At 39.6% G+C, this 10996-nt stretch overlaps 1 long non-coding RNA gene across 1 annotated transcript; it reads left to right on the top strand.

Annotated features, from left to right (window-relative positions):
* The first annotated feature begins 1067 nt into the window (after window positions 1–1067).
* LOC141774792 (uncharacterized) lies at window positions 1068–10585 on the top strand. Its single transcript, XR_012595462.1, has 3 exons — window positions 1068–1604; window positions 3587–3764; window positions 10448–10585. It is a non-coding gene; the product is annotated as an uncharacterized LOC141774792 (long non-coding RNA).
* The last annotated feature ends 411 nt before the right edge of the window (window positions 10586–10996 follow it).

The following is a 10996-nucleotide window of genomic DNA, read 5'->3' on the forward strand; positions in this document are numbered from 1 at the left end:
AATTTCAAATAGGTCACTTGCTAATTATCACCTAATTACCATGATAATTGCGGACCTGTAAAATGAGAAAGTTTGTGACCCGGCAGCCGTGTAGAGATTTGTTTGATGAAATGCCAAGCATCGCTCATCAGCCGGAGCAAACTTTCTCATTTTACGGTTAAACCGTACACTACAAGATGATTCTGAAAACATTTGAGGAGAGAAATAGGCATTACAGTAACAGAATATTTCATCATATTTGATCAGCGCTGCCTAGTTTGACCGTTTGATCGCAGTGATTGACATCTGCCTCGTTTGAATGAACAGTCAATATGAACGTTCTCACTCTGAAATGACCTGTGATTGGTTAAAGTCAAATATTAGTTCATGCTAGAGATTCACACAAGTTTACGCTAGAGGGACGAATTGTTCAGTTTTCTTTCCTGAGAATAAAAAAGTAAAATTAAAAGATTAACATTAAAATGCGGTTGCAGTGTACTTATTATTTGGTTATTTTCATTCTTTTGAAGTCACCAGAATGCAGTAAACAAAGTCTCTGAAACCCAGTTTTTTTCTGGGGGAGGACCCCCAGACCACTTGGGTTTTGAAATTCTCCCTATTTTGAAGGTCTCAAGGTTGGCAAGTATGGCCCGGAGCAACCGTTCTTCAAAAATGCATCTTCAAGACAAGACAAACAGAGCTCCTTTTTATCCGTGAATGAATTAACATTTATTTCAGTGGGTTACTGGAACAAGAGTGAGCAGCCACACTGAGCTGTTAGATGAAGAGCTGCAGGTGACGCGCTGCACACCATCAACTCCTCAGCAAGGTAACCGGCTTCACTGTGTCCTGCTGTTGTGTGGAAAACTCTTCAGACTGTGTGCAGCGTGAAATCAGATCACAGTCGCAATTATGTTCGACTGACTTCTTTATTAAAACAACATGAGTTTGTTTGTCGGAGCTGTAAACAGATCCACCAGCTGCTCCTCCTGTTGTATTTCTGACAAAGTAGTTACTCAAAGAGTGTTTGCCGTAGTATTAAACCACGTTTGCTGTTGCCACAGTAACCGCAGGTGTTCAAAATCAACCAGGAAGGATTACAACTTTAAAGTTACTGTGAGGAACTTTTAACTGGTTATAAACAATGAACAAGTAATATCTGATTAACAAGGTAATAAACAGTCTGACGATCTCTGTAGAGTGTAGAGGCGACAATGAGTTTCTTCTACCTTGTAGGTAATAGGGCTGGGATGATTTACCTAACTCCTGATACGATACTGGGACAAAGGAGTTCCTCATTCTGTCCATTGAACAGGACTGAGACAGCAGCCTGCCACTGAATGTGCTCCTCTGCTGAGTGAGTGTGTTGTGAAGAGGGTGGTGGGTATTGTCCATGATAGATAGCAGTCTACTCATGGTCCTCCTCTACGCCACTGACACCAGGGAATCCAGTTTCATGCCCATCACAGAACCAGCTCTCCTCACCAAGCCTGTCCAGCCGTGCAGCGTCCCTCTTCTTAATGCTGCCTCCACAGCATAGAAGAGGACGCTCGCTACCATTGACTGGTAAAACATCTGCAGGAGTTTCCTGACCAGTCCAGTCTGCTGTCCAGCTGCAGCCCCAGGTACTTGTAGTACTTTTCAATAATTAATTATTAACAAAAGGCTAAGTCTCAGACATTTCCAAAAAGTATATATCTGTGAGCTGTTTTTAAAGTTTTACATCTTGAGTAAGTGCAAATTAGCTGAGGACACACGGGGTAAGAAAGATGTTATTATTGAAAAACTGTCTCTTAGATTCCGGTCTATTCATGGGATTGGTTGTAAATGAGTTTATTTAACGCAGGTACTAAAATACACCTGTTAAAGGTCCACTCAGGCCTCAACAGAGTAAGAGCTCTGGAGACATATTGATCCGAGTCACTACCTATCAAGATCCCCATTTTCTAATAACTACAGATCTTTTGAGTGTCATTCCAGGCGGCTGTAGCTCAGTGGGTAGAGTTGCCATCCTTTAACTTCCTGCGCCCCTAGCCCTATTCCTCGAAAAAAAAACGCCTGAAATAACTAACCATAATTAATCAGGACCAGTTCCTCAACCATAAGGCTTATATGCATATTATTTGGTCAAATTTGAAAGGTAAGACGCTAAGAAATATGAATAATTGGTAAGTAAACTAAACTATGTTACCATGGTGATTCCAATGGAGGAGCAATAAAAAAAAAATAACATAAGATTTTTTATCCTCTCCTATATCACCATTAAAACCAAGATCCCATAGACTATGATGTAACTGAATGTATTGTATTATATATATATATATTATCTTTGACTAGAACTGTAATGTATATAATGTATTTGATGAAAATACACTAACATACAACATTTATGATACAATTTATAAAGATATAATCACATGCTCTCTATGCTTAACTAACTTTCACAGCCCTAATGTTTTTTCGAATTTTTTTCTAACAAAAAAAAAAAAAAAAAAATAGTGCTGTTACGTATTACTATGAAAATAACGATTGTAGCTGCTTTAAGGTCCTTATCATTAATCTTTATACAGTGCCTCGGTGGGATGCTGCATACAGTGTTAACTAACAATTTGGAAATTAAACACAAAGTAACTGTCACACAGTGAACCTGGAGCCTTTGGCCCCCTCTGTCATGGTCCCACTTTGACCGTTTGGTAATCAAGCCTTGTTGTTTGGATGTTTAAAACCATTGTTGTTATGTCTTTGTCCATTGCAATAGCACAAGAATAAATCAAGCTAAACACAGGTGCAGGATATTTGAACCACAGCAGACATTGTCTAGTACGCTTTCCAGTCATGCTGCTGTTTTCCAAAGAAGCTTCCCCACAGTCTTATCAAAAACCCAGTTGGCAGTGACACAGCACAGACCAAGGTTGGCACAGCGACCAATCAGAAACCACAAATCTCCTTGGGAAGAAAAGCACCCACTCACCTTCCAACAACCTATCAGTTAAATGGACACCACATTCTTTTAGGATTGCATCCAGTGAGCTTGGCACTGGGTAAAAACACTCAACTGTGTCCTTCATACGGTGTCTTACATTCCAAGCTCTGTTCCTCCTAATACCCGGAGTGGTCACTTCATTTAGTCCGTCCTGCGTCATGCTGCTGTTTGGGTAGATTCTGATTAGTTTTGATTTGGTAAAGGTTCGTCCTGCTGTTGTTATTGTATGACAGATGATTTTTTTATTTTTGAATACAAATTTGTGTTAACATGTTATTATTGTGTTAAAGTTATTGCATTATTTATATATATATATTTATATATATATATATATACAGTATATTGAGTACTGTCAGAGCTTCCAGCTGTCTATATACAGCATTGTGCAATACACAATGTTATTTGATTAAAATGAGAAAGTAAAGTTAGTGTGCCTTGACCTATGCGGTCAATGACAGCTTTATTATGCTTTCTAAATAGGACATATGTGACTGCTTATATATAAGCAGTCACATACTTATTTGTTTATTAAAGGCTTATGAAGGCTTGTTTACCTGACAAAAGGAAGGTTATTTAATTCATTTTCATTCTGCATAATGTCTTGTATCTGTTGTGCTTCTTTAGGAATCCATTTCAACTCTTTCCTTATTGACCCAACATGCTCCGGGACACTCCTCGTACGGAGTCAACTCACGTCTCTCTGACCTGATAAACAGAGATAAAGAAGGCGACGCAAAAGAGGGAGGGAAGCCGAGATGGAGACAAAGAGGTTGCGGGTGAAGGCCGGAGACAAAGAGGACAGGTAAAATTAACACAAATCAATTCTAGAGATTCTTATTTGCATAAATAAGAATCTCTTTGCAGCATAATAATAGAAGGGGCCTTATAGGAGGAAAAAGAGGCAGGGAAAGTACTAAAATAATCAACAAGCTTTCATCAGCTAAAACATGTCAGAAAATGGTTTTAATATAATGATAACACATACAAAATGATCAATACATTGATTTGATTTGAGAATACTGCCATCATTATTCTGTACTCATCTCTACCAGGGAAATGCGTCACAGGTGATTATGCGCTGTTCTGAAGAGGTTTTTGGACAGTTCACTCTAGTCTAATTACATCTGAGTAACCTGGTCGGTGACTCATGCATTGGTATCAAAAGAGTCTGGATGGCACCTGCTTTAAGAGCTGAACAAGTCCCATCTGTCTCCCAGTGATTGCTGGAGCTCCATCAGTTCAAATGGACATCACTTTCTTCAGATCCATTTGTCCCCTCACTCAGCAGCCAACCCGTTCTCACTCCCAACTCATCAAACACCACCGTTTGGTCGGAAAAACCGACGCACTGAGCCACCCTCTAGCAATATCATGTGACGCACACCGTGCTTTCAACTAACTTCAATGTAAACCCCTCCTGTTATTCAACGGTCGGAGCAAGTGACGTAGCATTAATAGCGTTACAATCCACATAAAATGTTTTCAGAAACATTTTATAGTGTACTGTTTAGCTGTAATGAGAAAGTTTTCTCCGGCTGGTGGGCGGTGCTTGGTATTTCCTCTACTGATCTCAACATGGCTGCATGACTGGACAATATTTGTCATTGTTTTGTGTTGGTAATTGATTTCCAATTTTATATATGTATATATTTTTGCATAGAGCAGCATATTTGCCCTCTCCCATGTTGATAAGAGTATTAAATACTTGAAAAATCTCCCTTCATGGTACATTTTGAACAGATAAAGGTCTGATTAATTTGCGATTAATCGTGGACAATTATGCGACTCATCGTGATGAAATACTTTAATCGATTGACAGACCCTGAAAATGTTACATCAAGAAAATCAACGCTCTGGTTTTAGAGTGTTAGAACAAAGTCACCACCGCCAGTAAGAGTCAGTGGTGCAGCTTTGATTGTGTGACATAGACTAGGAATATCTGTGCTCGGTCGAGTTTGTTCTTTTGGGAGACTTTCTCATGCTCACAAATACAGGCTGTACCGAAGCACACTGGATAACATGCAATTGTGGGCGACGGGAGCAAAAGGCTAATCCTTTTTTCTTCTCTGTCCCTGCTGTTCTGGAAGAGTTTAGCGTGAAGGCCGATAAGCCAAAGCTCGCAGTGTTTTCTTTTAGCTCACATGAAATCTGCTTCAGGGTGTTTTTCCATTCTAAGGTTATATGCTTTGGCGCTGAAATAAAGCAGCCTTATAGAAAGGTAAATTGCAGGCAGACTTGGAGCTTGTTTTTTCCAAATGCCACGCTCCTTTCGCTCGTATTATTTCATATCCTTTCACTTTCTGTACGTGAGCATATTACAATTCCGGTAGTGAAACACACACACACAAAACACATCTTCTCATACTCTCTCACACAAAACCTTGTTGGTATGTTGGCCTTTTCGCACTATAAAGATATTGCTTATTACATCCAGAGCCCATTGGGGCGCAGGAAAGGTTGAATTAAGGATTTGATGAGATTGGTTGTGACATGCGTAGCATTTAGTACCACCAGTCCCTATGTTAGCCCCGGCCGGCTCTGGCCGGCCATTGGGAAAAGGTCAATGCTAATGCTGGCTGGTTAGCTCATATGCCTCACTCCATCTCCGCTTCACTAGCTCTTTCTCTCCCTTCTCCACAGTTGCTCCAAGTTATTTTATGTACACACATAATTGGTCAGTGTGGGGAAAAGATTTCCAATGATACATTTCACCCTGCTGCCCACTACAGGGAGGTCAGAAAAGGCCCCATCGGAGCGTGTTTTGGCTCCGTATATCTTGCTCAAGGACACTTCAGCAGAGCAGGTGTAGTGCTGACACAGAGGTTTGAACCCCACTCATCCATTTGAAGAGTCTCACTAAACCGCTGCAGCCCCCCCTGCCCCCCTCCCCCCCTCCCCGTGTGATCAGTGCACATTCATTATTTTTGCAGATTCCCCTGTTTTTGCTCTCGTACTAAGGTTATTGAGGGTGATTATGCTTCTGCACTGCATTGCTGACAACTCATTGCTGCCTGGCTGCCTTGTTAGTGCATCCAGAAAGGTCACAACTAATACACTGCAGTTAGCTCATACATCTGTATACGTGATACTGGAAGCTTTTCAGACGCTTAGTGAAAAAGTCTCCATGAATAGGTAGGTTTTTACCAAACATCTAAATAGAATATAAAAACAGCAAAATATACATTTGGTTGGCTATTTATATTGTGAATAAAACCAAAGAATTAACAAGAAGTTGGACATCACACACTTTACACAAGTTTATATGAGTTTTCTCTTCCATGAATCGCCACTTTAACCACTTAAACAATCCATTTGTTGTTTAAGTGAGATTAATGTACAACGAGCTGGTCATTGTTGTGAAATAAACCCCGACGCAAAACTGAATGGGTTTATTATCCTGCTTATTACACGGCTACTTACTTAAAGCAGCAGTAGGTAGAATTGGAGCAAATATGATTAAAACATTTTTTTTAATGAAATGGTCACTATATCCTGACATTAGTGCATGAGTAATCTGAAAAAAAGAAAGGAAATCATGTACCTCTGTGTCCTCCGGTGCTCCTAACGGCATCTGCAAGATTTCACAGACCGGTGAAAAACAAACAATCAGAGCGGAGCTGGAGCCGGAGCTGGAGCAGCTGTCAATCACTCGCAAACTCTGATTAAACGGTCAAACTAGGCAGCGCTGATCAAATATGCATCAATATTATGTTACTGTAATGCCTATTTCTCACATAAAATGTTTTCAGAATCATCTTGTAGTGTACTGTGCAGTCCATTTTGTCGCGGATTATGTTCGTGTTTAACGTATCAGAAATACGTTTTGTGGCAGTCCATGTACAGAGGAGGAGGATGTGTTGTTTTGCTTTATCTCAATTTACAATGTTAACCACGTATTTAAAACTGCCTAAAACTGCGATGGTATAAATAAATTTTTCTCGAAATGTAATTGAGATTGTTTGACTCATTCAACCTCCCCTCCCCACGCACCCTACGGGGACTTTCTTGCGCTTTATACTACATCAGTTTCTATAATAATGACGTGGATGGGTTTACATTGGAGTTAGTTGAAAGCCCGGTGGGTAACGCTTCATTCTACAGGTCAATTATCATGGTAATTAGGTGATAATTAGCAAGTAACCTATTGGAAAGTTCTTTGGATTTACTGCCAAATTACTCCAATATTTACCTCAAAATCTATCGAAAATTACTTTATTATAAACATTATTTAGTAATTATATTCCTCTATTTCCTGGTAATTTATTTAATACAGTACATTTCCAGGAAAGGAATACAAAGTTAATTGATATGCTTTATTTCCATGGCTGCTGATAAATAGATAATAATTAGCAAATAACTTATTTGAAATTTCTTTAAAAAAAAACTCCCTGAATAATGACATTGGCTACCAGGTTACATTTGTGTAGATAATAAGTCACAAAATGGTGAGATTTGTACCTGATCAGAAGTGCCTTCTATTAGTTTTGGTTTTATAATAAAGTATTTTCAATAAATTTGGAGGTCAATATTGGGGTAATTTGGCAGTAATTCCAGATAAATTTCAAATAGATTACTTGCTGATTGAATTACCATGAATTTTGCGGACCTGTAAAATGAAGTGTTACCGCCCGGTGCACCCCATACAGATGCTAAAGGGCACCTCCGTGTCAGATGCCGAGAGGCACTGACCAGCCGTCGACATTTGAAGATTTGGGAGAGAACGGGTTATTGGATACAACCGAAAATATGGTTTTGTTATTCGGGCAAACTGAGCCTGTTTCTGAATGTTAGACCAGAGACTGGTACAGACATAATGATAACTTAGCAGTAGTGGCGTTGAATGAATTGGACAGAAAAAAAAAAAAAAAAAGCCGTCCAACAAAATGACTGTTCATATAACAGGGTGTTCTCTTGTGTGCGTCACTGCTGTGTGTCACCTTTAACATTGATTTGTGTGTGTGCATACAGCACAGAACAGCATTCGTGTCATCAATACACATTATTCTGCCGGGTGGAACTCTTCAATGCGATTCATTCTTGTATTGTGATTGCTTTTATAATTGCATGAGGGACACACACAATAGGCCAATGTCTGCTCACTTTGTTGTACGCTGATGAGCTGTAATGGCTGTTGGAAATCACAGCAGATGAGAAACCTTTTCAGCAGGTTATTGTGCGCTTCAAAATGGTGAAATTGACATCAGACGGAGAGGACAGTAGGAGAAAAGAGAGGGGAGTTAGATGACAATGGGGACATTTACTAGACAAGACAATACGGAGGCTATTTAGTCTCAATATCTTTCTTTTTGACATTTTTGTGGCAACAAAATTCCATCTATTCCCCCACATAAAGTTAGTCCTTTCAGGCTTCAAATAGCATTAAATGGTGAGTGTGGGACACTAAAACTCTGCCACTTCACCCACGGAAATTCTTTGTGGGTTAGCAGCGCTTTGACTCTGTATGACACAGCCCATCTGTTAAATAGATAAGGGAATTTAAGCAAAGGTTGGAGCATTCAAGAACTATTACTTAGTGATTTAAAAGGGAAAATGTGTGCACCGACTTATTATTTTTGCTAAATATCTCCTAACTTAAGTTTTCTGTATAACTTAAACATATAAATTCAACAATTGTATATAAAGTGTTTGATTAATTTACATCCTCTCTCACAATTCTAATCTCTTACAGCTAACTGTTACCGTCTGATTTATTGTATAACACACACCATCTGGGGTAAACAGACGCAGTCTGGGAGTATGGAGTCTTTATGAAGTAAGCAGAGTAACTTTGTAGTTTCACACTGGGCTCTGTCACATCGTATGAGCTACAATATCGACCCCTTTAAAGGAGTCAGAAATCAGTTACAGCCAGCGGCTGGTGCTCATGGGAAAGAGGAGGCCTCAGAGGAGAGAATCATTGGCTAATGGGGGAGGCTGATGGGAGGTAAAGAAACTAAACTCGGTCGAATAATGTACAACTATTTGCTCAGCCTGCGTAATATGTATATGTGACTGTCTATATACTATATTTATACAAAGTTAACGCAAATTTGTTTTAACGACATTAATTAAATTAATGCATTAAAGCATGTACATATACTGGCATCATATGAAACTAGAAAAAACAAAGGAATCCATCGGTCCCAACCGTGTCTTACTAGCTTGTAACAAAGGAGGCTAAAGAACGCTCCAAACTTTAGCTAAATCTGCGCACGTCCGAAGAAAAGAAACAACATTTCAAAGACGACACAGCGTAGCTTACCAGTAGAACAGCCCCTTTTAAATTACACATTTCATTTTATCCATTGTTACATTATGGTGTCCTAAAAATTACACCTCGTCCACACTGGATCGTCAGGAGGGCGTTGCAGTCTGCGGAAGTTTGCGTAGGGAGGAGGTCAGGGTGGATGGATGGGTGGGTCAACACAGGATTTTCACCCAGCAGAACGCTGTTCGTGTCCCGTGTGAAACCAAAAGTCAACATTGACTTATCCTAAATAACGCAGGAAATGTACTTACTTTAAGCCAAACCATGATGTTTTACCTAAGCAAGTAGTTTTTTTTTTTTGTGTTTGGTTTCAATTTACAATGTTAACCACATATTTAAAAATGTGAGAAAATACATTTCCCTCGAAACGTAAGTGAGAATGCTATTTAGTTGTTTGGAAACGGAATTTTTGTAGGAGACAGAGTTGGTTATTGATATGAACATATTGATTAGTGCAGCTTTAAACAACTGGGCCAGAACAGTCCATATTGTTCTAGTCAGGACTGTTTCCGGGTCGGTCAATGTCACTGCTCACATTTTTAGAGCTCTGCTTACAATTTATTCATTAATCTACATGTGGAAATTATGCATGTGTGTGTATGTGTGTATGCCATTGCAGAGCGAAGTGGGATAGTATATCATTTTCTCTGCACCCGACATTTACTACATAATACATAATAAACATGGCCCGTGTTATGCTATACAGTATATGTGCATATTTACTGCATATGATGAGGAATTTTATGGTTTCTTTATGGTTTTGTCTTATAAAATGTACTCTTGCAGCCTCTCTGAACCCACCCTCCCAACATGTCTCCCTCGTTCTCTCCGTGGGCCCATTAAAACCAGAATGGTGCTTTTCTTAAGTGTGATTAGTACGAGACTCCCAACAAACAGCTTATGAACAGAGAGCCATGAATGTTACATGAACAATATCGCTTAAGCATCTAAATAAAGGTTTCATACGCCCCGTTCTCTTTCAGTTTCTCTCTACGTGGCCTGTTGATCAGTGTTCATCACGTCAGCCCTCTGCCATGTTCCCTCCACAGCTGACTATTCATCACCTCATCCTGTGCTTTCTCTGATTTTATCTGTTCATAGAACTGTCTTAGTTTATCTCCGCTTGTCTGTAACTATCTCCTCTTCCTCTCCGTTTTCTTTATTTATTTTCACCTCCCTCTGTCGCTCTGTAATGACTCGCTGATGGCTCATATCAGCGGTTCAATGGGGCAAAGACTGCTGCCATTACATTTAAATGTGGAAGGAGGACCGTGAGGGGGAGAAAGAGAGTTAAATAGGCGAGGAGATGACAACAGATGGGAGGGAGAAGAGATAAGGAGAAAGACAGAGATGAGGTGATTCCTCATATAAACCTTTCATTAAAGAACCAAGTTTACTTTGAGTAGACCAAACACAGAACTAAGAGAATTATCTTTTTTTTTTTCTTCTTCTTCCTAAAAGAAAACATTGATTTTAATTTGGTTCAAGTTTAACTGTGAAATCTCTGTCAAATATATGTTCTCATCTAAGCTGCAGATTGTGTTCTATGGGGTGGAAATTGTAATGATGCTGTTATAAAACTAAATGTATCACTTTGATTAAAGCTAGCTTAGAAAGAACAATAGTAAGTTTGGCTAAACAGCCGGCCCTGTGGCCGCAGACCTTTGAGGGAAGCTTAAAGAGGACTCTGTAAGAATCAGAAATTGCTTGTTAACAGCGACACCTGTGGCCGTTAAGTCAACGAAAGTCAGCGTCCTGTTGCTGGC

The sequence above is a fragment of the Sebastes fasciatus genome, chromosome 10 (assembly GCF_043250625.1).
Source record: "Sebastes fasciatus isolate fSebFas1 chromosome 10, fSebFas1.pri, whole genome shotgun sequence".
Classification (NCBI taxonomy): domain Eukaryota; kingdom Metazoa; phylum Chordata; class Actinopteri; order Perciformes; family Sebastidae; genus Sebastes; species Sebastes fasciatus.